The 24182-nt window shown below is 40.9% G+C and overlaps 2 long non-coding RNA genes across 2 annotated transcripts in view; one reads left to right on the plus strand and one right to left on the minus strand.

The window, feature by feature from the left end:
- The window catches only part of LOC129622344 (uncharacterized), a 34325-nt gene extending 13491 nt beyond the window's left edge, over window positions 1-20834 (minus strand). The window contains exons 1-2 of the long non-coding RNA XR_008699919.1: window positions 20698-20834; window positions 17881-17913 (exon numbers count right to left, since the gene is read on the minus strand). This is a non-coding gene — a long non-coding RNA (uncharacterized LOC129622344). The remainder of the gene's footprint in view (window positions 1-17880; window positions 17914-20697) is intronic.
- LOC129622345 (uncharacterized) lies at window positions 188-22937 on the plus strand. Its single transcript, XR_008699920.1, has 3 exons — window positions 188-697; window positions 20713-20927; window positions 22801-22937. It is a non-coding gene; the product is annotated as an uncharacterized LOC129622345 (long non-coding RNA).
- The last annotated feature ends 1245 nt before the right edge of the window (window positions 22938-24182 follow it).

Raw genomic sequence — 24182 nt, forward strand, 5'->3', positions numbered from 1 at the left:
AATTTTAAGCGTAAAATCATGCAACTCAATTATCAAGATATTTGCATCTGAGAAAATCAAGTAGTGAAATTAGACTCATAGATTTTTATGTGGACTTGAATCTGTTTCTTTGTCATTTCAGTGGGTACTTGGTAGTGCTTTGCCATGAATGTTAATAGGCTTTGTGTTGTAGGTAGTGATTCTATACATGTTGAGACGGACAAATTTGAGCTAGACACACAGACCAACCATTTTACAGAAAGCTGCAGAAGAGAATCGTAAAGGTCCTTCAAAAATGAGATCTCCAAATATACCCTTCTCCAAAAGACAGTGTACCTATCAGTGTCTGCTTTCTTTTGGTTGGATGTATATCTTAATAAACGGTGGGGGGAAAGTTAATTTTAATAGCAGATCCTCCCTACCTTATCACACACCTCTGTTTTTTTAAAGGACAGATCAAAGGTGATCACGGATATGGGTATAAGTCACATGTAAATTTCTTTATTAGGATAATCTGTCATCCATTTCCATTTTTTTCCCCTTGGGGAAAAAAAAAGAAAACGAAAGAAAGAAAGCATAATCAAAAGCCTAAATGACAAAGAGTTGACAGTCAGATTCCGCGGTAAATGATTCCAGAGTTGCTGGCCTGTGGAGACGCAGAGGAAGTCCCCAGCAGATCTGATTAATTCCAGTCTCTCCAGCTGCCGGGGAGCAGAGGGTAAGCAGTTTCTCAGAGAGGAGCCTATTACCACTACTAGGCTGAAATAGATCTAATCAACTCACAGCCGCTCCAAAGAAAACTTTACAGGTTTAGCTCACCAAGGCAGTGCTTTAAAATGATGACTACAAAGGATCATGGGAGTCTGAAAGCATTTAGTCTTTATTGCAGCTCAAGGAAATTTTCTGCTGTGGTTAGGTCGTGCTAATTTACTGAACATGACAAAGCCCTCCCAGACTGGGTGACATCATTTGTTTAAAGGCCCCAGTGCTCATACGGGAATATTTTGAAGATGACTTTTTTTTTTCTTCGAAAACAGTTAATTTGTTGATATTTCATCGGTGTTGGGGCTAATTACATGCACCATTATAAATGTCTGAACTAACCTACTTTAACGTTTAATTTAAACAACAATGCTCTGTAATTTGTCATGGTACTTACAAAGTGATGAACATTGCAACTTGGTTTCTAAGCAATCACCGTTTTATCTGTGCATCTTTAAAAAGAGGAAATTCCTGATGGGGAGGGAGAGTCTTTGAAACGAATGTGGGGTTCACACCACCAGCTTTGGAATGACATTCAGTGACACAGCAATTTGTGTGATAGAAAACACTCAGAGCTGAATGGCTTGAAAAATGGTATGAAATAACATACTCTATCAAACAAAGTTCTGAGTTTTTATAAATACTCACACTGGATTGTATAACCACCTCTTCTTTAATGGAAAATAAACAGAGGGAAATTATTAAGTCCAGATAGATGCACATGTTAGATTGAAACCAAATAACCATTTGTTTTTTTTTTTTCTTTTGGTTGTTGGAAATCTTTGTAAAGATTTGCAGAGGTAAATCTGCTTTTGTTTAAATAATCAAGATTTGGAAACTCTGCAGGAGTTACATGATATGTTGTTTAGAATGCTGTGTGTGATAGCCAATAGGCACACCACACACTTATTAAATATATTGATTACTAATGAATTCCCTGATCATACCCCCAAAAGAAATTAAAGGAGTGTATTTGAATCTTTGAATTTAAGTTAATTACAGATGATAATCTGCAAACTGTTTCCTTCAGAAGATTTCTGTTGAAGGAAGATATGGAAGACCCAAAAGATGAAGACTGAGGAAGCAGACAGAAGACAAATGATGGATAGTTTAGGATTTTACTAAGCCCTGAATCTGTTAGTCATTATTTGGTTAAGCATGTGTGATCAGGGGAGGACTGGACACACCACAATTTCAGAAAAAGCAAAATATAGTCATGGGTGATATTCTGAAGAAAATCTCCAAGATTGCACTGGAACTTGACTTCTAGATTTGGGAAAAAAAGCAAAAAACAAAACCCTAGGCTGAAGGAAATGACAACCCACTCCAGTACTCTTGCCTGGAGAATCCCGAGGAGGGAGGAGCCTGGTAGGCTACAGTCCATGGGGTCGCAAAGAGTTGGACATGAATGAGTGACTTCACTTCACTTCACTTCACTTCAGGCTGCAGAGCATTTAAAGAACTTATCATAACAACACCTAGTTGCTACTATAACCTGACATTCATTACTGTCTGAATTACAGTTAAGCCATTCATATATTCAGAGCTTGTGCTGATCAAATTTCTTCCTTGAAATAGAGTTTTGCATTATTTGTCACTTATCCAGAGCTTAAAACAGTGCCTGTGCTTTCCTTCACATCAAGGATCCCAGATGTACCTTAAGAATCCATATCTGAATAGGATTTGTAAATTTCTGACTTTCATCAGAATATCATTTTTGGTTACATTATAATGGACTTGATCTACATTCCTGGAGTTCAAGCAGGATTTGTATTTAGATCAAAGAAAAATGTTCTTTTCTGAGGTTTTTCAATCTCGTTTCATTCAGGTAATATTAAGCTACTTAAAATTTTAACACTGAGAATCCAGCATTACCCCTAAAGTAGATATAAACGTATCTGAAACTGTAAGATTGAAGAGGTCCATCCTCATCAGCTACAAGTTCATGGCACTCACAGGACACCAAAGGTCTACTTCTGTCTCTTTAAGTGACAGTTCCTAGTGGCCTCAAAGGTGCAAGCAATTAGGTAGATATATTTTAATTGGTTTGACATGACTGTTCTGTTCCTCCACACTGAGAAACTACCTTCAAAAATTTCACGGATAGATTTTTGACCACACAGATAACTTTTAAACATATGATGTTGCATAATTCTGCAGTGTCTAATAGGGAGCCAAATGAAATAAAAATACTTCTGGAGAGTACCAGAAGCACACGGCTCCTGTGCTTGGCTTGATTCTTGAATAGAGCACTGGGCAGTGGAGGCCCAAGACATGAATATTTTTATCAAACTACGTCTGTAAGGGGCTTCCCAGGTGTCTCGGTGGGTAAAGAATCTCCTGCAATGCAGGAGACATGGGTTTGATCCCTGGGTAGGGAAGATCCCCTGGAGGAGGACATGTCAACCCACTCTAGTATTTTTGCCTAGAGAATACCCTGGACAGAAGAGCCTGATTGGCTACAGTTCATGGGGTCGCAAAGAGTGGACACTACTGAAGTAACTGAGCACACACACAGGTCTGTAAGTTTCAGACTGTTACAAAGACTAATGACAACACAATATATGCCCATTGTTCTTGGAAAAAAGCAATAGTGGAGGAGAAGAAATGGAGGACCAGGGAAGAGAAAAATGAAACTATCGGTATAAATCCATCTAGAAAAACACCTCAAAGCCTACTAATATCCAATGGTAGCATCATTTTCACCTACAAAGCGGGAACTCTTAGAAACTCCTCTTGATTATGTGACAAAGACAACCAAAATCACTGATCATCAAAATCTCAAAGCTGGAAAGCTTTAAGAGTTATCACATCATAGTAACACATTCATAAAATTAGAATATTGAAAAACAGAAATGAGATGAATGATGATAGATAGAAAACACCCTGAATGTAGCAAACTTTTACTGGGTACGTGAGCATATAATTTTAGGAAAGATTGAGCTACTGACCATCTTGCCTATGGATATGTTATTGGTGCGTGTTCAGTTGCTCAGTCATGTGCAACTCTTTGTGACCCCATGGACTATAGCCCTGCCAAGTGACTCTGTCCATGGAGTTTTCAAGGCAAGAATACTGGAGTGGGTTGCCATATCCTTCTCCAGGGGATCTTCCCAACCCAGAGATCAAACCCATGTCTCCTGCATGGGCAGGTGGATTCTTCTGCCACTAAAACACCTGGGAAGCCCTTACGTTACTGGAGGATTTATCTCTTATAGATTTTACAACTTGAATGCCATGCTGAAGTGAATGTCATGTGTGTCTAATCAACGTCATCCCAGAAGGTCATGAAGATCCAGCCGTGTCACTGGGGACTTCAGGCCACAGGCAGTGGAGCAAGGGGAACCTGAGTGCATATGCATGGTGTCCTTCTGCAGAGAGTTCAAGTTTGGGACTAGAGCACCCCATCCCTGTCGGGAAATAGCACCAACAACCAAAGGAATACATTTTAAACTTGTTTTTGAGGGAAATAGGGATGGTTCTGAAATCACCTGGATTTGCTTTATTGTTTTATTTCTTCTGCAGAGATCACAGTGATGTCATATGGGATTTGGCAGTAGAGACAGAGCAGTACGGCAGATTTTTAGACTCAGTTCCAGGGGCTGTACTTTTTGACTGGCTACCTCCATGTGATTTGGCTTCTTAGTGGCATTCAATAGGCTTTGTGTTTCTTATTATGATTGATTTTTAAATCTCTGCGTACTAGAATGTTTGTGCTACTGAATGCTGCTCTAGTTTTCTTTACATGCCAAATACTCAACACGGAATCATAAAGATGTGCTAATTAAACTCAAACCATTTCACATCTATTAATTCAGACTGTGATCTCTCATCAGATTTCATATGTTATGTAGGACTCCGGGCTGGTCAACAGATGTACACTGTTCGCCAGTGTGGTGAGCAACCAACTGCAATGACCATTCCCAAGGCAGAGTTTGTTGCTGTTGTTTTTTGTTTTTTGTTTTTTTCTTTTCCTTGTTCAGCTGTCAAAGGTTTACATTTCAGTTCAGATAGACGTTTGGCACCAGCAGAGAAAACTACATCTTATGGCTCCCCAGGGTGTATACCAGTTGTAGTTATTTTAATGATTTCCAACATTTAGCTTTTCTCTTGAATGGCTACTCTTTCTTTGATTCTGCCACTGAGGTAAGCCATGACCGATAACCCACACTGGACAGACTGAGGCCAGCACAGGATGATCTGATATCCCTTCAGGGCACACGGCATGTCCCTTCTTTCAAAAAAACTGCTTACATCCCAACCAAAACCACAAATAAGGATCCATCATGAATGAAAAGAACAAAACCCTCTGAGGAGGACAGAGGGACAAAGGACTTGATGTTTTCAGAGACCAGATTCAGTGCAAAATGCTGTATAAAATGGCACACATTGAAATTATTAATTCAATCATTTCTATCTGTGTTCTTGCAAAAGACACGGAGAGGAAATATATCTTGTGCCTCAAAAAACAAGCCTACCAGAAGATGAAGACCACCCAACAGAGCACCCAACACTTTCATCAATCTCTTTAGTGCAAAGAAAGATAGTTTGTACCCAAAGTGAAGCTCAGAGCTTAACTCTAAAGGATTGGGTTTCTTAGAGATGCCTCTGTGGATCCATCCCCAGTGAGTGATATCTGACAGTGAAAACACTATGCAAATTGCCACTGCTCAAAAATCAAAGTTGTTGTAAAGCAATTATCCTTCAATAAAAAAATAAATTAAAAAAAAAAACCAAAGTTGAAGTCTAAGACCTTTGTCCAATCAAAGGGTTCCATTCTGCCCTCTGATAGATGGAGACACATTTCTACAGGCCCATTGAAAGTGAAAGTGAAAGTCACTTAGTTGTGTCCCTCTCTTTGAGACCCCATGGACTACACAGTTCATGGAATTCTCCAGGCCAGAATACTGGAGTGGGTAGCCTTTCCCTTCTCCAGGGGGTCTTCCCAACCCAGGGATCGAACCCAGGTCTCCTGCATTGCAGGCAGACTCTTTACCAGCTCAGCCACATTATGTTCTTTGTAAAAATGGGCACTTCACTGAATTTCTGAAAGTAGATTTCTGAAAAACACAAACTATGATGTGGTCAGATTTAACCAATTTTCTTCCTAGTGAATGCTTTGTAATAAAGCAGCCATTTAATATGGGCCCTTCTGTGCTTCCTCTCTTTCAATATGTGAAGAGACGTTTTTGGGGGTTCGTGGCTGTGTGCATTGTGGTCTTGGGGTCTCCTCCACCATGGGTTTCTCCCTCCCTATCGTTTTCTTTTTCCCTTCTCTTCAGCTCATAGCCAAACCAGATGCTAAAAAGAGAAAATATATTTTGATCTCTCCTTCTTTCCCTCCCTGAATTTGTTTCTGGCATCCATCCTTGATGATTTTCCTCCTTTTTCTCATCGTTTCCTCTCCAAGGCCTGGGGTAGAATTGGCTACACTACTGCTTTCAACAGATGAATGACTTTGAAGAACTAGCTACTTAAAAGTGAAAGTGAAAGTTCTAGTCACTCAGTCACGCCCAACTCTGTGTGACCCCATGGACTGTAGCCCGACAGGCGCTTCTGTCCATGGGATTTTCCAGGCAAGAATACTGGAGTGGGTTGCCATGCCCTCCTCCAGGGGATCTTCCCAATCCAGGGGGTCAAACCCGGATCTCTCGCATTGCAGGCAGATTCTTTACCATCTGAGCCAGGAAGGAAGCCCCAACCTAAGGTGTTCATGTATTTTCCAAGCCAAATAAAAACAATATTAGAACAAATGAATAAATGGACGATGGTAGTGCACCCAGGGAGACTTCATTTCCATCTGGTTCACCCTTAGAGAAGCACGTTTGAGTGTGCTGTGCTCTCAAATGTTATAAAATTCTCGCCAAAGGTAAAAATAATATGTAGGGGTGATATTGCCTTGTCAAAGAAGCACATCTTGTTGAGCGTGGTGCCTAGCCACAGGATTTCACAATCTTTGGGGATTGGCAATTCACACGGTTCAAAATCCCATTTGCAACCCAGCTTTCCCCAATCCCATGAGATGCACTGTGAGAGCATTTTAATATAATAGTCTTCTCAGAGTTGAGAACTCTAGGTTGAAATACCCTCATCTAAGACAGAGGGGCAGGAAGCAGGGTTGAGTTAATGAATTGATGGAGTAAAAAATGCTTTGTCTTTTATGTTTTCCGTCCTGCATGTGCTTTTTCTGCTTGCTTTTCACTACGATTTTACAACTGATTCTTTTTTCCTTACAATTGCTTCTATGAGAAGAACACAGGCACACAAACTTTGAATTGCTACCACCTTCACTTAGTTCTTTACAGAGACAATGCTGTTTCAAGAATACTCATTTCAAGAATAAAATGCCAGTCCCCCCCAACCCCCAGCCCCACCTCTGATCCCACATCCTAAAAAAACCACTTCATTTCCTCTGATCTGTGAGAAAACAGTGCTTTATGAATAGTATTGTTTTCTCTGTACACACCTTTTTTCCATGGAAAGTGTTGTTTGAAGACCGATCAATGTTCTATTTTAATCAAAACGTCCCTTGTGGCTTAGCTGGTAAAGAATCTGCCTGCAATGAGGGAGACCTGGGTTCGATCCCTGGATTGGAAAGATCCCCTGGAGAGGGGAAAGGCTACCCACTCCTGTATTCTGACCTGGAGAATCCCATGGACTGTATAGTCCGTGGGGTCACCAAGAGTTGAACATGACTGAGCGACTTTCACTTCACTTCACTTCCCCTCCCCAGTATTTTTCGTTTGTATTTTCTGAAGTCTCAAGTTCACATGAAAATAATTCTCTCAAAAAAAATGGCTCCTGGAATTTCCTGGGGTCCAGGGGTTAAGACTCAAAGCTTCTAATGCAAGAGTTCGATCCCTGGTCAGGGAACTAAGATTCCACATGCTGCATGGCATGGTCAAAAAAAGAAAAAAAAGAAGAAGAATTTACTTTAAAAAATGGCTTCTAAGTTTCCGGAAACAAATGCTAGACGGAGTTCCTTATGTTTGCCTTCTCCAGAGAGTTCACATTTCAGAATGTCCAGGGAACTTGGAAAATTGAGCAGGACAGGCAGCTTAATCGCTGGCTGAATACTGATGACTTTACTAGGCAGTGTGATGCACACGTGTGAAAAGTAAGAAACAAAAAAGGTGTGAGGATAATATGGAGCCCTGGTCAACGTAGAATTAGACTACTTTCCAACTGTTAACACTGGGCTGTGGAATCATATATCATTCTCAGTGTAAATCATCACTTTGAAAGTCAAGCTTCTGAGTTAAAGGGGGAAAATATCTCCACTCTGTGTGTTTCGTGGTGATTCCCAGCTTAGATGGGAGCTCTTTCTAGGATCTCCCTTTCATAAGCCTCAAGATTTGTGGTCAGCCCGGACTCCTTCAAGGCTTGTCATCACGACACATACTTCAGCATTTAGATCTCTCCCTAGCTGTCAATCATAAACAAAAACAACAGAACCTTTTTCCCTGAAAAATATTTATACCTAAAAATGTGCACGTATGTCAAATGAAAGTAATGGAATGGAAACGAAAAGATTTGGTTGAGATAGAAAAGATAAAAACCAACCAGGTGACATTTGTCTTTTGATCTATATCTTTGAGTAAATGGATAACTTGACCTTAAAACCTTTTATCTGAACGGTTTTAATTCAGCCATTGTCACTAGGATTAGAAAAAGAGGAGGAGGAGGAGGAAGAAGAAGAGAAAGAAGACAAGAGGAATAAACCAGAGCCCATTACAAATCAGGACAAAAAGTAACTCAATGTAGTAATTCCAAGAACAGTTCTAACTTTTTTGGAGCACGTCATCACAACATTTAAGAATGAAACTGAAATTAGCTCCTTAAAGTGGTCCTGTGACTTTAATTATTCAAAAAGTACACCAATTTAATGAGTTTTTAAATATTAAAACTCTTCCCTATTGTCACCACCTACACTATCTATTGTGAGCTCTTAATTTACAGAGCAATTAAGTCAGGACCCTCATTTATCAGGACATGTGCATTTGTTAGAAACGTAGTCAGTTTTTATTAATTGATGCTATAGAAATACAGAGGTGAAATTAATGTGTGCCTTCAGAGGTCGTGCCCGTGGTGGTAGGGGGCTCGCAAGGAATAAGACGTGAGATAAATAAGTCACTGCTATTTCCTGATTACTCTAGAGATCACTGAAATATTAAGTGGCACAATGGGTACCGTTCTCAGCCAAAATGCTTGCAAGAAAATGCCCCCTGAGTTTTTCTCTGGCAAACATCTGTCATGGGTAGTAGCTGAGAAATAGGGAAACTTCAAAGCAGTACTTTCTGATTATTAGCAGAGTGTGGAGTGTAATGTTCTTACATTTTAATGCAAACCAAGTGTTGATGAGCTGAGAGGGCAGAATTAAAAAGTAGCCCAAATTTCCTTTGTTCTTCGGGATGGGGCTGACAAGAGCATTCACAGCCAGCGGTGTTCCCCAATCCTTAGCAAGTTGCAAAGCACAAGAAATTCCGGCTCCAGAGGTAGATGGTGGAAGTAGAGCAGGACTAGGTAGGACTTGCCCTGCTGACCAATTACAGCCACCATGGCTCTGTCCAGTCACCTGGTGTCCACTGCTCAGCGTACATGGTTCAGAGACAATCTTATTCAAAGTGGTCACAAAGGAGCATGAGTAAGTTTAAGTGGTGCGTCTTCTGCAAATGGACTTATCTATGAAACAGAAATTGACTCACAGACACAGAGAACAGACTTACAGTTCCAACAGGGATGGGGGCAGGGTGGGATGGATTTAGAGTCTGTGATTAGCAGGTGCAAACTATTATATGTAGGATGGATAAAGAGCAAAGTCCTACTGTAGAGCAGAGGGAACTATAGTCAATATCCCATGATAAACCACAATGAGGAAAAAAAAAAAAAAACGAAGCAGATTCACAGACATAGAAAACAAGCTTATGGTTACCAAAGGGGAAAGAGGGGCACAGATAAATTGGGAATTTAGATTAACAGATACAAACTACCATACATAAAATAAACAAGGACCTACTATATAGCACAGGGAAGTACATTCAATATCTGTAATAACCTATAATAAAAATAATCTTTAAATGCATGTGTATATCACTGAATCACTTTACCATACATTTGAAACTAACACAATATTTTAAATCAACTATATTCCAGTTACAAAGAGAGAAAAAGTGCTATGTCCTTGTGTCAGGAGGTTACTACCACCTCACAAAATTGTGCTGTAAAGGTTAAAGTAGGAAGACACTCTCTATTGTGAAATATAAACTCAGAGTATGAAAAATATCTGGGTAATTGTGTCAACATTTCTGCCAGTTGTTGGAAAGATTTGAACATAAAGGGACTGAGTATTTCCTTGGACAGATAGACCCACAGAGTGTTAGTATTTAGCTAATTTTTTTAAGAATTTAAAAAAGAATAGATATATATGTATAACTGCGTCACTTTGCTGTACACCTGGAAAGAGCACAATATTGTTAATCAACTATACTATACTCAATCACTAAGTCGTGTCCGACTCTTTGTGGCCCCATGGACTATAGCCCTCCAGGCTCTCCTGTCCATGGGATTTCCCAGGCAATAATACTGGAGTGGGTTGCCATTTCCTTCTTCAAGGGATCTTCCCCACCCAAGGATTGAAACCCGAGTTTCTTGCGTCTCCTGCATTGGCAGGCAAATTCTTTACCAGTGGCACCAATATACTCCAATACAAAAAGTTAAAAAAAAAATAATAGATTGGATAGCGCAACAATCTCCAAGCATTTTTAATTCCTCAGAATTTCCACAGTCCACACTGGAAACGAAAACTACACCAGGAAAGCATACCACCCCCAGAAGATACATCCCAAGGTCTGCAAAATAAGTCACTTGCCTCCTCTGGGCACTTGTCATTCTACCAAATTTTAAGGTCAAGCGCACAAGCTATCAGGTCAAGCTCCCCACTCCTGGAATCTGAGGGTAAAGGGAGAAGACAGCATTTCACTCCTAATTCCTGGTGGCTTGGATCATGGTCTCTTGTTGTTCAGTGGCTGAAGTGACCGACTCTTTACAACCCCATGGACTGCAGCGCACCAGGCTTCCCTGTCCTTCACTCATGGTCTCTAGAGTACTAGAAAGTTTGATGGGACCACGCCACATGGTCCCCTGTCACCAGGACTTGCTAAATATTCCTTCATTTCTCATCCAGACAGGCAGCCGAGGGAAAAAAAAAAGAAAGAAAGCAAACAGCAGGGCAACCAACGCTGTCTTCCACAAATGCTCTGTAATAAATTGTTCTTTCAGCAGTGCAAAAGACAGATTTTTCTTTCCTCTGCTTCTTTCCTCCTTCACTGGGGAACCACCAATGGGAGGCTGGCTTTCCCACCTGGCCCTGGCTGCCTGTGCCCATAAATTTGCCTATGCGAAGCCTGTTTACGGGTCGCTGATGGAACACGGAGCCCGTGCATTTTGTAAGCACCGGGTAGATAATCATGGTAATTGATGTTTGGAGCTGCGAGCTCCTAGGAGCACGGGGTCTCTTTCTCCCAGTGAGGCCCTGCTCTCTGTTATCAGTCCGGCCCATAATTAAATATCACTCTTTTACAATATGTTTCAGGCTCCTTAATGAGTCTAAAGCAGAGAGAGTCACCTCTTTCCCCTCTGAGCTTTATTTGCTTGTTATTAAACAATGTTATTGAGCTTCCTTCGTTCCCTGCGTTGCCAAACCTGCATCATTTCCGTTTTATAATTGCACAATTAGAGCCGGGGCTCTGCTTTCATACATCAGCAGGCCCTGCGCGTGTGTGCGTGTGTGTGCGTGTGTGCTCAAGGAGAGAGAGAGGGAAGGAAAAATCAGGTGTTCACAGAGACTACTCAAATGCATCTTATTTTCATTAGCTGCCAGATTTTGCAAAATGGGAACCGATTTATCATGAGCCACTTTCTCCTATCAACCACCTTCACCAACAACACCGTGACTTTCCCTGTGACCTTGCGCTGTGTGGCGGAGGGCCCAATTTGCTCACTGTGACTCGCTTCATAATCCTGTGCCCCTCCCCCGCGGCCCTTTTTTTTTCTCCCTCCCCCAAGCAAAATCCGGTCATTTATATTCTGAGGCTAAACGGTCCTCTTTTTGCCCCCAAAGCTGGCGAGCTGTAGAACACTGGTAATTCCTTCTAACGAATTTCCAGAGAGCTCCTCCTCTTACACAGGCTCTCTCTCTCTCTCACACACACACACACAAACACACACACACACACACACACCCCCTTACAGGCACCCCCTTAAGCTGCTCTAAGCAGTGTATTAAGTAGCTGAAGAAAATCCATTCACATTCTGCTGCGTCGCTTTCTTCCCAAGTCATGAACCCATCACAGACTTTTTCGAGCTGTGGGTTGCCACGGTGAAGATTTACAATGCCAGTTATTCATACATCTGCCTTCTCTTTTCTCCCCCCCTTATTCTTAAATCCCTTGGGCTAGGGCAACCTTGATACTGAGACTCGTAAAATTCATGCAGGCTTATCATCCTTGGTGAAGGCTCCAGGCTGCACCCTGCACCCCTCAGCCTGCTCAGCTCCGTGACGACTGGGCCCCTGGCTTTTCTTTCCATCATGGGGGTGGGGGGAAGGGGTTGGGGGAGGGGGGACCGAGGTGTCACAGTGGGAGACATGATAGAAAACTTATATTAAAAAAAAATAAAAGCAGTATCGGTTTCACTGATCGTTTACTCATTTTTTAAAAAATGACTTTTGGGTCTCTCTCAGGAGGTCAGGACGTATTTGATGCTGTGATGTTGTGAAATATACAGTGGCCTCAGTTTGAATAACCCGAAATGAGAAAGCTCACCCATTAGTGTACAAGAGCTAAGGGAGCTGCTGGAACATAGACCTCCTCACTTCTCATCAAAAATCCTGCAGGAGGAAGCCTCAGTGCTTTCTTAAGAGATGCATTTGATGGCCAGTGTTTGCTTTGTGATTTTTTTCACTTAATTCTCCTTCTCCTAATTGTTTTTAAATTCATTGTTCTTCAAGAACTTGGAAAAAAGAGAAAAATAAATATTTTCAAAAGCAAAAAAAAATGAATATTTTAATGAAGCCATTGAAATTTTCACCAATCTGAAAATGAAATGAATACTGTGATAACATAATAGAGAACTATGGTCAAAGACTTGTAACCTCTTTGTAACATTTTGATGGGAAATGATGATAATTGTAGCAGGTGGTAATCTGGAACTCTTTCTAAAAAGTTGATAAAGTGATTTTTAGCCAAATTGAAATAGAATTCTGTCTCAGAACTGTTGTTTTTATAACCTTCTATTTTCATTCATTACTTTCAGGAATACAAACTGTATCTTCCCTGGCCTCCTTCATTCCCCTGGTTTGGGCTGTGGTTGGTACATCCACAGGGGCACATTCCCCTTCATGGCACCTCCTCCCATTCTCTGACCTTGGCCATGAGCATCCCTGGAGGCGGGCAGGTGTGCGATCCTTGAGCTGCATGGGCTCCGCTGGGGGCAGGGCTGCTCAGGGACCACATTCTGACCCACTCTGAAGCATCAGTAAGTACTCCACAGGCTACCTTTCAGACGCTGCTCAGCTCTGAGAGAGACTGGAGACGTCTACCTTTAATCCAGGAATCCAGGAAGGGATTTGAGAGGAAGTCACGCCAAGGAGGGGCCTTGATTGTCCTCACAGGTATGTGCCTGGGACCTCAGCTTCCTCCCCAACACAACGAGGAGACTGCTTGGTGTGACCCGCAGGTCCTATCTACTGTTCCATGCCCTAGCTGCAATCCCATTCAGTGTAAGCAAGAACTTGGTTAACCTGAAAGTTTTCTTCCAGTTTAAGGTTGCCTGCAGAGTTCAGCCTCCCCAGGGTAGCTCAGGCGTGATTTGGGGTTTGCCTTCTCTCATGAGGTCATGACTGCACTGTTTAGGAAACAGCCTCAGAACATAACACGACATAGTGTGTTGATGCAAAATACCCAGAAATCCAAGGTGTTGATTTATTGTTGTTGTTCAGTCTCTAAGTCATGTCCAACTCTGTGACCCCATGGATTGCAGCTTGACAGGCTTCCCTGTCCTTCACTATCTCCTAGAGCTTGCTCAAACTCATGTCCATCAAGTCTATGATGCCATCCAATCATATCATCCTCTGTCGCCCCCTTCTCTTCCTGCCCTCAATCTTTCCCAGCATCAGGGTCTTTTCTAATGAGTCGGCTCTTCACATCAGGTGGCCAAAGTATTGGAGCTTCAGTTTCAGCATCAATCCTTCCAATGAATATTCAGAGTTGATTTTCTTTAGGATTGAGCCCACAGAAAACTGGGGAAGAACCATGTGCAATAGCTGTGGCTATGTTTTCTGAGACTACATCCTTGAAGCAAGGATAAAACAAGAGCAACAAAAGGAAAGAAATTCTGTTGTATTATATTATATTATTTATTTGATTTTTAATTTAGTCTTTTTTCTTTCTGGCGTAACCCCTTTCCTTCTAGGTAGAACTTTGCTCTTCCAAACCATGCCCTAGCCCACTCCTGTCCCCATGGCTCCTGGGTACCACCAGGTTCTGTTTCAGAGATCTGAGCAGGTGGATCTGACCACCTTCATTGGCCCTGAATACACCTCTGAATAGTGTCATCTATAGCATCTCACTACCATGTGGCCTCACATCCTCTTAGAAAACCATCTGGCCTGTATATCCTGGGATTATTAAGTTGACATTCAGTTAAACTTTCAAAATAATCTATCAGCTCAGTTCAGCCACTCAGTTATGTCCAACTCTTTGCTATCCCGTGGATTACAGCACGGTAGGCTTCCCTGTTCATCATCAACTCCTGGAGCTTGCTCAAACTCATGTCCATTGAGTCGGTGATGCCATCCAACCATCTCATCCTCTGTCGTCCCCTTCTCCTCCTGCCTTTACTCTTTCCCAGCTTCAGGGTCTTTTCCAATGAGTCAGTCTATGGCCACTCACAATAGGGCTTCCCAGGTGGCTCAGTGGTAAAGAATCCACCTGTCAATGCACAATACACAGGAGATTCAGGTTTGATCCATCGGTGGGGAAGATTCCCTGGAGAAGGAAATGGCAACCCACACTAGTATTCTTGCCTGGAGAATCCCATGGTCTACAGTCCATGGGGCCACAAATGAGTCAGACACGACTGAACAACTAAACAACAGCAACACGAACAATATGGGCAGATAGAACAAAATAACAAAGAATCAAGTATTTTCCTGTTTTTTCCTAATATCTCTTCCTTCACAACATGCAAACACACACACACATATGTGTGTGTGTGTGCCTATGTATGCACCACACAGCAATTGCCACTTTTAGAATTACTGTTGAATTTGAACAAGAAGAAGCATTTGTATGTACATAGTGTACTACAGTAATTCATTAGTCTCTTTTTCTCCATTTTAATAGCTTTTTTTCCAGTTTTATTGAAATACAATTGACATAACATTGTATAAGGTTAAGTTTCACAACATAATGACTTGATATGTAAATATGTCATAAAATGATTACCATAAGTGTAGTGAATGTTCTTCAACATACACAGTTACAGTTTTTCCTTTATGTTGAGGACTTTTAAGCCCTACTCTCTTAGCAACTTTCAAATATAGGAAACAGTATTGTTAAAACAGTCAGCATGCTGGACTCATCCCCCTAGAAATTGTTTATTATATAAGTGAAAGTTTATACCTTTTGACCTTGTGGCTTTTCATAGCTGCTTTTAAATTTTAGAGCAAGTATTCTTCTTTAAAAATGGTGACTATTTTGAAACGTCTTACAATTTCAAGGAATTGGCAGGATCACTGCAATAATTTTTTGTGTGTTCTTCACAAAAGATGCCTTTCTGTAGATGTGACTTGGTTCCATCACCAGCTGAAGATAATTATCAATAGCACAAGAGGCTTACTCTATGTTGGACATGCTCATACATGGGAATGGCACCCTCCTCTCTGACTTGTGTTGGGAAAACAATAGCCTCAATGCCACCAAATTATCTAAAGGAGAGGAAGACATCGGTCCTTGGAAAATCCATCTTATTATTTGCTTTACTTCTTTTGAGCTGTATTGTTACCTTAAAACCATTATGCTGTCAAAAATGTCTTTTCTGTCCTGTTCCAAATCTTTTAACACTCTTAAGACAGTAGGTGGTGTAGGAAGGAAGGGAGTGACTCCCTTATTCAGACAAAGCCTACCAACAGCACTTACTAAATTTGGGCCATCAAGGACCTTGGCCAATCAACAAAGAGCTGTGAGCTCTACTTAGCCTTATCAGATATTTACCTGTTTTTTTTCAGATTTTTATGCAGAATAGTCTCTTAGGGCCAGAGTTTTCTCACAATCATTACTGGGTGGAAATAACAATCACGGTCTTCTTTGTCACACACAGCCATCTACACTGCCTCCCATGTTTGTCTGTATGCTTCTTACACAATCGCCAAGTCTGTTAATCTTCAGAGAATCTTTCTTCCCTGTTTTCAGCACTAAAGGTAAAGAAGCCACTTGCCAATATAGGAGACACAAGAGTCTCAGGTTTGATCCCAGGGTTGGGAAGATCCCCTGCAGTAGGAAATGGCAAGCTGCTCCAGTATTATTGCCTGGAAAATCCCATGGACAGAGGAGCCTGGTGGACTACAGCCCATAGAGTTTCAAAGAGTTGGACATGACTAAGCACACACACCACCATCCTTCATGAGCCTTTAGGGAGAGTACAGGCAGCAGATTTGATGGGCTCACAAAGGATATTGATCCACCTAGAGAGATGTGGATGGGTGGGTATCCAAATGTTAATATCAGAGAGGCTTCAAGAACTTAGGTCTGACTATAGGGGTTTTCCTGGGCAATAATTCCACTTGTAGTGGGGTTGGAGAGGAGAGACCACCCAGTTCCTAGGAGTTACATCTGTGTTGAATCGAGACCCATGTGAGTCAGCATCATCCCTCTGGCCCAGGTTCTTGCCACGGCCCTAGAAGAAGGGGTTCTCTAGGTAGACAATCCCCATCAAACATGTTCAGACAGAGGCCCTAGCAGGAAGCTCCTAAAAGGATGGAACAGCTCAGGAAGTTCTCCGGTGCATGGTTACCAAGTTGCATGCTCTCATCCACCACCCAGTCTTCCCACTGAGATTTCATCTCCTTGCCTGGACCTTCCTGAGTTTATTTCTCTTCCTTTGATGCCAAAAATTTCCCTGAACCCAGCCTTTTTTGGATGCCAATTTCCTAACCAGATCATGATTTGCAGAGACATCCTGGACTTTGGGCGGCTTTCCTAGGTCTAAGATACCTGGCTCCTTCTCTCTTCGATGGCTAACCTCTCTGGACTTGACTTCGCTCCAGTCGCTGATTTTCCCCTGGCCCACCAGGACACTGTCTTTTTCTGACTTCAGAGCTCACAACCCTTCTCTCTGTTCTTGAAGCAACAGAGATATACCTTTATTTTAACTTTTATTGCATTATATTGTAAAGACTTGTTGGTGTCTGGCTCACAAGCCATGAGCAACAGGAAAAAAGGAAAAATTAGAAATGCCACTCTAGTCCCAGAAGTATAAAAGAGACTGTTAATTATAGATGTTCAGTATATGCTTGTTGAGTGAATAAATGAAAATGAGCCTGCCTGACTTATGGACCTTATGTAACCAGCTCCCCTAAAATATTCATATTTCCATATTTCATTGGCCAAATTCATAGACAAAAATTTGTTTAAGTTGGATCTATCATTTTGGCTAATTTTAGATAATATTGTTTAAATCAGACTTTTGAGGATGTTACAAGTATAAATTCTATAACGTCAGCTTATTATCAATGGATAGTCAACATGTACATTTTAAATATGTGGAAATGCTACTACTTATTTAACACTTGTGAGACGGTTATCCAGATACCACTTATATGTGGAATCCAAAAATATATACTGGTGAACTTATTTACAAAACAAAAGTAGGCTCATAGACACAGCAAACAAACTTATGGTTACCAAAGGGGAAAGAAGGGAAATAAATTGGGAGTTTGAGATTAACAGATACACATTGCTATATACAAAAGACATGACCAACAAGGACCTACTGTGTAACACAGGGACTTATCCTCAGTGTTTTTATAATTACCTATAAGGGAAAGGAATCTGAAAAAGAATAAATTATGTATATACATACATGAGTGTATAACTGAATCCCTGTGCTGGACACCTGAAATGAACACAATGTTATAAATTAGCTATACTTCAACTTAAAAATATAATTATCTAGATGAGCTAATACATTAATGGAAGACATAAGCTTGATAATAAAATGCACAGATTTAAAATTTTTTATAATGGTTGATCTGCATAAGTTTCATTTTTCAAATAAGTGGACTCTTTCTAATGCTTGAGGGTACTATTAATTTCCTAGGGAGGACCTGAGGAAACTTGTTTCACAGTTGAAGAAAGAACATTGAGATAAAACTTTGCACCAATTTTATAACCCCTTTGGTTTCAATAATTGAAAATGTTTACATGTCTTCATTCATCCCTGTTACCACCATAGTGGTGCCATTGGCAGCTGACAGTCTTACTGCGGGCTCCCCACCACGAGGAATGTGCATTGAATTCTGGCTTTGAAGGATCCCAGCGTCTTCCTTGGAGAAGGAAATGGCAACCCACTCCAGTGTTCTTGCCTGGAGAATCCCAGGGACAGGAGAGCCTGGTGGGCTGCCGCCTGTGGGGTCGCACAGAGTCGACACGACTGAAGCAACTTAGCAGCAGCAGTGTCTTCCTTGGTTGGGGAAGATTCCCTAGGGGAGGGAATGGCAACCTATTCCAGTGTTCTTCCCTGGGAAACCCCATGGACAGAGGAGCCTAGCAGGCTACAGTCCATGAGATTGCAAAGAATCAGATACAACTTGGCAACTAAACCACCACTACCTCTCCTAGTGTCTCCCTGGGTACGTTTCCCTGGTATCCCAAAGACCGATGCTAGTGGGACCAAGACTGCGGGGTCATAGCCATGGCCCCAAGTTTGCCAGGTTTGGTGTCTGGAAGAGGGTCCGAGGTGAAATTCTGCCTTTCTTACTTTGCACTGTGCCCAGAAGGCCTCCTCCGGCCACAAATTTGAAATGGATATTTCAAAGTACTCTTAGTAGACTCTGTAAGAATCACAGCTATTCTGTGTTTCTTGTACATTCCACATCCTTGATTTGGGCAACACAAATATTCTTCCTGTGGTCTTACTCAGAAAGGCTAAAACAATAATATTCTAACCAATTGAATTTGAGGGGAAAAAAGGCCATCATTTCTGCCTCTTTGTCACCTTAGGTTTTGCTTCTCACTGAAGCTCAGATACTATGAACATCTTTCCTGAAGCAGCATGTACAGTGGAGGAGTGGGCTTCCCAGAAGGGTAGTGCCCTTCCAAGGGCAAGGCCAGCTGGATGGTTTCAGAGCAGAAGACCTGGGCTTCTGTCAGCTCAGAATTCTGCCCCTAAATCATCTTGTGTCCACGTCATGTCCAATTCAAACCCTATATGTTCTCTTTCTTCTTCCTACCTCCCTCTCTCTTTCTCTCTCTCTCTTCCTTCTTTTCTTTCATTCTTTAATTCATGGATGGTCTGGGCAGACTCTCTAAGATGTTTAAATAAGCCCATTCAAAGGACAGATAAAATACAGTTCTTTCTTTCCTTCTATGTATTTTTTTTTCCAATTCTTGTGTTCTAAAATAGCAAGCTTTAGTAATACATATTATCTTTTTTCCAAGCCATATTACTATTTCATAAGTGTGAGCTTTAAAAACAGCCTTGCTAAGAAAGGTGGGTCACTTATAAATGGAAAGACTGAGGCAGAGAGTGATGAGGCCCTTCTCTCAGGGCCCCTTGTGGCTAAGCCCAGGCTCCCGTGGACTTTGGAAGCTTAATTTATTCCAGAGAAGGGCCAAGTTCCAGACTATGCAACTTACACATGAAAAGGCAACCCAAACAAGACTACTTTCCTGAATTTTAAATAGAAGTCTCAAATTGCCTGCAAGTAAGCATAAAATTCCAAGTTTTACTGTGCAAAAATCCTATAGTATAGGCACACAGATGGACAAATAAGCTGGAAAATGATGACGAGAATGAGAACGAAAAACACCTTCTTTACAATATTTAAATTATATTGTAAGATACATTGTGCTTGCTAGAAGATTTAAAAAAAATTTTTACTTGTATGTAGGTTTCATGCCTTCACTACCAATATACACCCAAGACATCACTAAGTATCAATATTCACCTTGTACGTGTTTCATGTTCAGTTATGAACTTAAAACAATTTACAGAGCTCTTCTTTATTTAACTGTTTATTTTATACTGGAATATAACCAGTTAACGATGTTGTGATATTTTCAGATGCACAGCAAAGGAACTCAGCCATACAGATACATGTATCTTAGCAAAATGTTACCCAAGTGATGGACATAGGAACAAACCACCGTAACAGGAGCTTGCGTTTGCATCTCACATTGCAGTTTTCCTAATGTTTTGCTGTACGGTATATTTGATCATGATGTCTACTCTAGAGTATATTTTACACTTCACCGTTCTGTCCCAGCCTAAAGATGGGGAACACTGTAGCAAGATAAGACACCTGGGTGAGACCCCAAGAAGTGGCCCCCCAGGTTAAAACCCCAGTGATGACTACAAAGCTGATGCAGATAGGAATCAAGAAGTTCTGGTCAGAAACAACAGAAGCAGACAAAGCCACAGACCCGGTGCAGAGGAATGAAAGAGACACAGGAGGAAAGAGGAAGGCCTTTGACCCCAAACAATTCTGACCTTGGGTCAAATACTGTTTGCCTGTGGTCTCCTCATCTAGCCCCTGGTAGGGAGGTTCCGGGGGATTGTGGTGGGATGTCCTAGCCCTGAAGGTTTGTACAGGGTTTGAAGGGTAGTTAGACAGCATTCTAACTATAGCTGCGGGTGGAAGTAGACCCAGAGAAGTGACATTGTTAGTAAAACACTTACTGAATGCATGTTCAGTCTTGTCCTAGTCTTTGCGACCCTGCGAAATGTAGCCCACGAGCTCCTCTGTCTATGGGATTCTCCAGGCAAGAATACTGCAGAGGGTAGCCGTTTCCTTCTCCAGGAGATCTTCCCGATACAGGGATCAAATCCAAGTCCCTGTGTTTCCTGCATCGGCTAGCAGACTCTACCATTAGCGCAAAGTGGGAAGCCCAGTAAAACACTTACCTCCAGTAAATACAATCAGTGATAATTAATTTCTCTTTCTAGTTTCCAACTGATATTGGTCATGGTTTCTTGATTTTTATGTTGAACTCTATGTATATGTAAGTATGCTTGTGTGTAAATATACATATATATATATATATATACAAACATAAAGGTAAATATTCCTGTTTAATTATATCTTGATTGTATTCTGGTGAAGAAGGCCATGAAACATACACACAAGTAAAACTTTTGTCAATGTATTTTACAATATAATTTTAAATGTATATGTATATATACATATATATGTGTTACAAATGCAACTTTGAATGTTTTAAGTCTATACAGTAAAAAGGTGAAAATTTTCAAGGCAGATAAAATTAGCTCTAACTATTCAGTGTTGTTATTTACATTCAAAAATAATCTTTATATTTAAAATGCTAATCTTGCTAGGCTTGACCTTACACAAGCTTGCATTCTCAGCATTGATTTATAAAACTTATATACTCAGAGGAAAAAAAAATTTTGAAATAGAAAATAAGAAATGCTAAAAAAGAAATTATTCCACAAAGCATCATATAGATAGGAACATAACTTGAAACAGTTGACTGTTTACACTATGAATGAAAATTCTGAGTTTGTGTGTTTAGTTGGGGTTCTATTTATGCAGCCACTCTCAAAGTAAAGGAAGAAATACAAGATATTTTTAACAATAATCTATCCATACATTCAAAATAGTCTTGGAGTTTAACGGAATTTCATACTATGTTATGGCTTGGAATGCACTAAATAGATTTATAGGTAAATTTCCCAAAACAAATCAGTTGAGGCAGTATCATAAATGGAAAGATTCTGTACCAAGAATTTTTTTCCCCAGAAAGATATGGATGAATTAACACCATAAACTTGAAATGGTAATTTTATGTTAATCATCTTCTGTGTTTCAGAATGCATAGATACTTCTGTGTAATGCACTAGTGTGCTTGTGTGTGTGTGTGTGCGCGCACGCACATAGGCATAGGTGTGTGTCTGCAGCTCTAGATGTTAATGCTTTTCCTAAACAGGCTGGGCTCATCATAGCAAATACCCAATGAAGAAATAAATGTCCTTGACATTCCATTTAATAGACAGTGGGTGGCACCATCTTAAGAAGCAGATGATGCAAGTTCGTACTTGGCACTATTCTCTTTATTTGGGCTACAAACTCTATCCAAATTGTGAAGGACTTTCCACATTAGTAATTAATAGAGCCCCATTATGCTAACTATCACCCAACTTAGGACATCTTAGAGGAAAGATAAGAGATGAATAATTTGAAGTAATTTTCTTGTAATCATGCCAATCACTTGAGCAAAGTAGTTATTAAAGGAAACAGTATTACGATGAATTATAGGACTTCTTGCACTGAATACCTTTTCTTATCAGCTGCTTATAGTTTCTGATGCTTAAAAAAAAAAGACAAACAAGCAAAAGTCTATTCCGAAGAACACTCATCCGACTGTAAATACTAGTTTGTTTAGCAAACCCTGCATTTTAATGAGGCTTGAAAGACAGACTTTATCATAGTTTCTGCTCATCTCCTTGAAAAGTGCTGAAGTTTGTCTGTTTCACCTTCCCTTAAAAGGTACATGTGACGAGCTTGAGTCACCTCTGATGACAAGGATTCTTCCAGTTCAGATTTGCTGAAGTGATTAGACATTATTTATCTAATTAAATGTTCAAAACACATCATTATTGAAAGGAATAAATTTAATACATTTGTTGAGCAGTGTTAACTGAAATGTAACTGCACATCATTTGACTTTTTAACATTTTATTATATCTATTAAGTCTTTCTGTGCTTAATTAAATCAACTTATTTTTTACAGTTAATTTAACGTGATTTCATTTTCGTTCCAGAGTCTGAATCGGATATTATGGAGAAAGCCAACTGTATACACAAATTAAGTTCTGACTCCTCAGGTGCCCCCTTGCATTTCATTCAAATCTGGAAGCTTCTGGGAATTATCATGTTTTAAACGGATGTTATTTTTCACAGAGTGGAAAGCTATCTCTTCGTCGTGGTCTTTTTTTTTCCTAACTTCACAATTTTTAAGGCTACAGAACCATCTGAGTTGTACTATTTGCATCATTGATCATGGCCAACTTTTGGAAGAAATATTATTTTTAATGCTTGGGGAAAAAATTAATCAGATCGAAAATGTGAAAGGATCAGTCTTAGTTGCCACTCCCTGGGGGTTAGACTTTTTATTTGTCTCTGTAGGAACAAGGGTGTCTAAATAATAACACTACAGTTTCCAAGATGACACGAGCATTTGAGTAGCAATACCTGGGCAGGAGTGTAATGTGGAGGAAGTTATTTTATTATTATTACTATACTCAAATTAGTGCTTCTCACTGATGATTGTTTAGCAGCATTCTTTTCTTCTCAGGAAACCCAAACTCTGAAATGGGAGGAGGAGCAGAAATAAAGCCACAAATGTTTGATGCTAATCACAGCCGTGAATCGTGTGACTGGGCAGTGAAGGGGGAGACTGGTACATTCAGATCCCCCCACCCCAGAAATGCTAAAATGGAGTGCATGGCTGGAAACAAATGGGAAAGAAGATTCGAAGGTTGCAAGTGGTGGTAGAAAATTCTAATGAGACATTTACGTCAGCTTACAAAGCTCCTTGTTTTCCCAAATGTTGGAGTGTTTCAGGTTGTGTCAGTCTTCGACTGAAAAGTCCTAACAGGGAAAGCTTCTGAAATGCTTGTGGAACCATCAGGATGGTGAATTTAAAAGGTGACCACAAATGCATTTGGTGGAGATTAACTACCCCATATCAGAGAACAAAATGAAAAAAAAAAAAAAGAAAAGAAGACAGTGAATGTGTGTGTGCTGATGGATGGTTCCTCCAGGGGCCCCCGACGTTTATCAGAAATTCTTGCGCCCCTTGGCTCTGGGGGCCCACTCCTGGCTACTCGGTGGCCACTTGCACTCGATTCCCCTCTGGGGGAGGTGTTCATGATGGCAAATTTGGCCAAAAGATTTTTTTCATTACCCTCCAACATCTCCTTTCACCTCGAACCTCAAGGCAGGGCCCTGGCTTTCACTTTAGAGCCGGGAGGATAAAGACGTGGGGCCATCCGGGCTGACCCCCAGGGCCCGGCTGTCAATCACAGCCTCCCCATCTCTGCTCCCTTTCACACCAGGCAGCTGGACCCATGGCTGTCAACCAGGTAACAACCTCCAGACAATAGAGGCCTGAAAGCCTGGTCTAGACACTCTTTTAGCCACT

This window comes from Bubalus kerabau, chromosome 11 (assembly GCF_029407905.1).
Source record: "Bubalus kerabau isolate K-KA32 ecotype Philippines breed swamp buffalo chromosome 11, PCC_UOA_SB_1v2, whole genome shotgun sequence".
NCBI classification, from domain to species: Eukaryota; Metazoa; Chordata; class Mammalia; order Artiodactyla; family Bovidae; genus Bubalus; species Bubalus kerabau.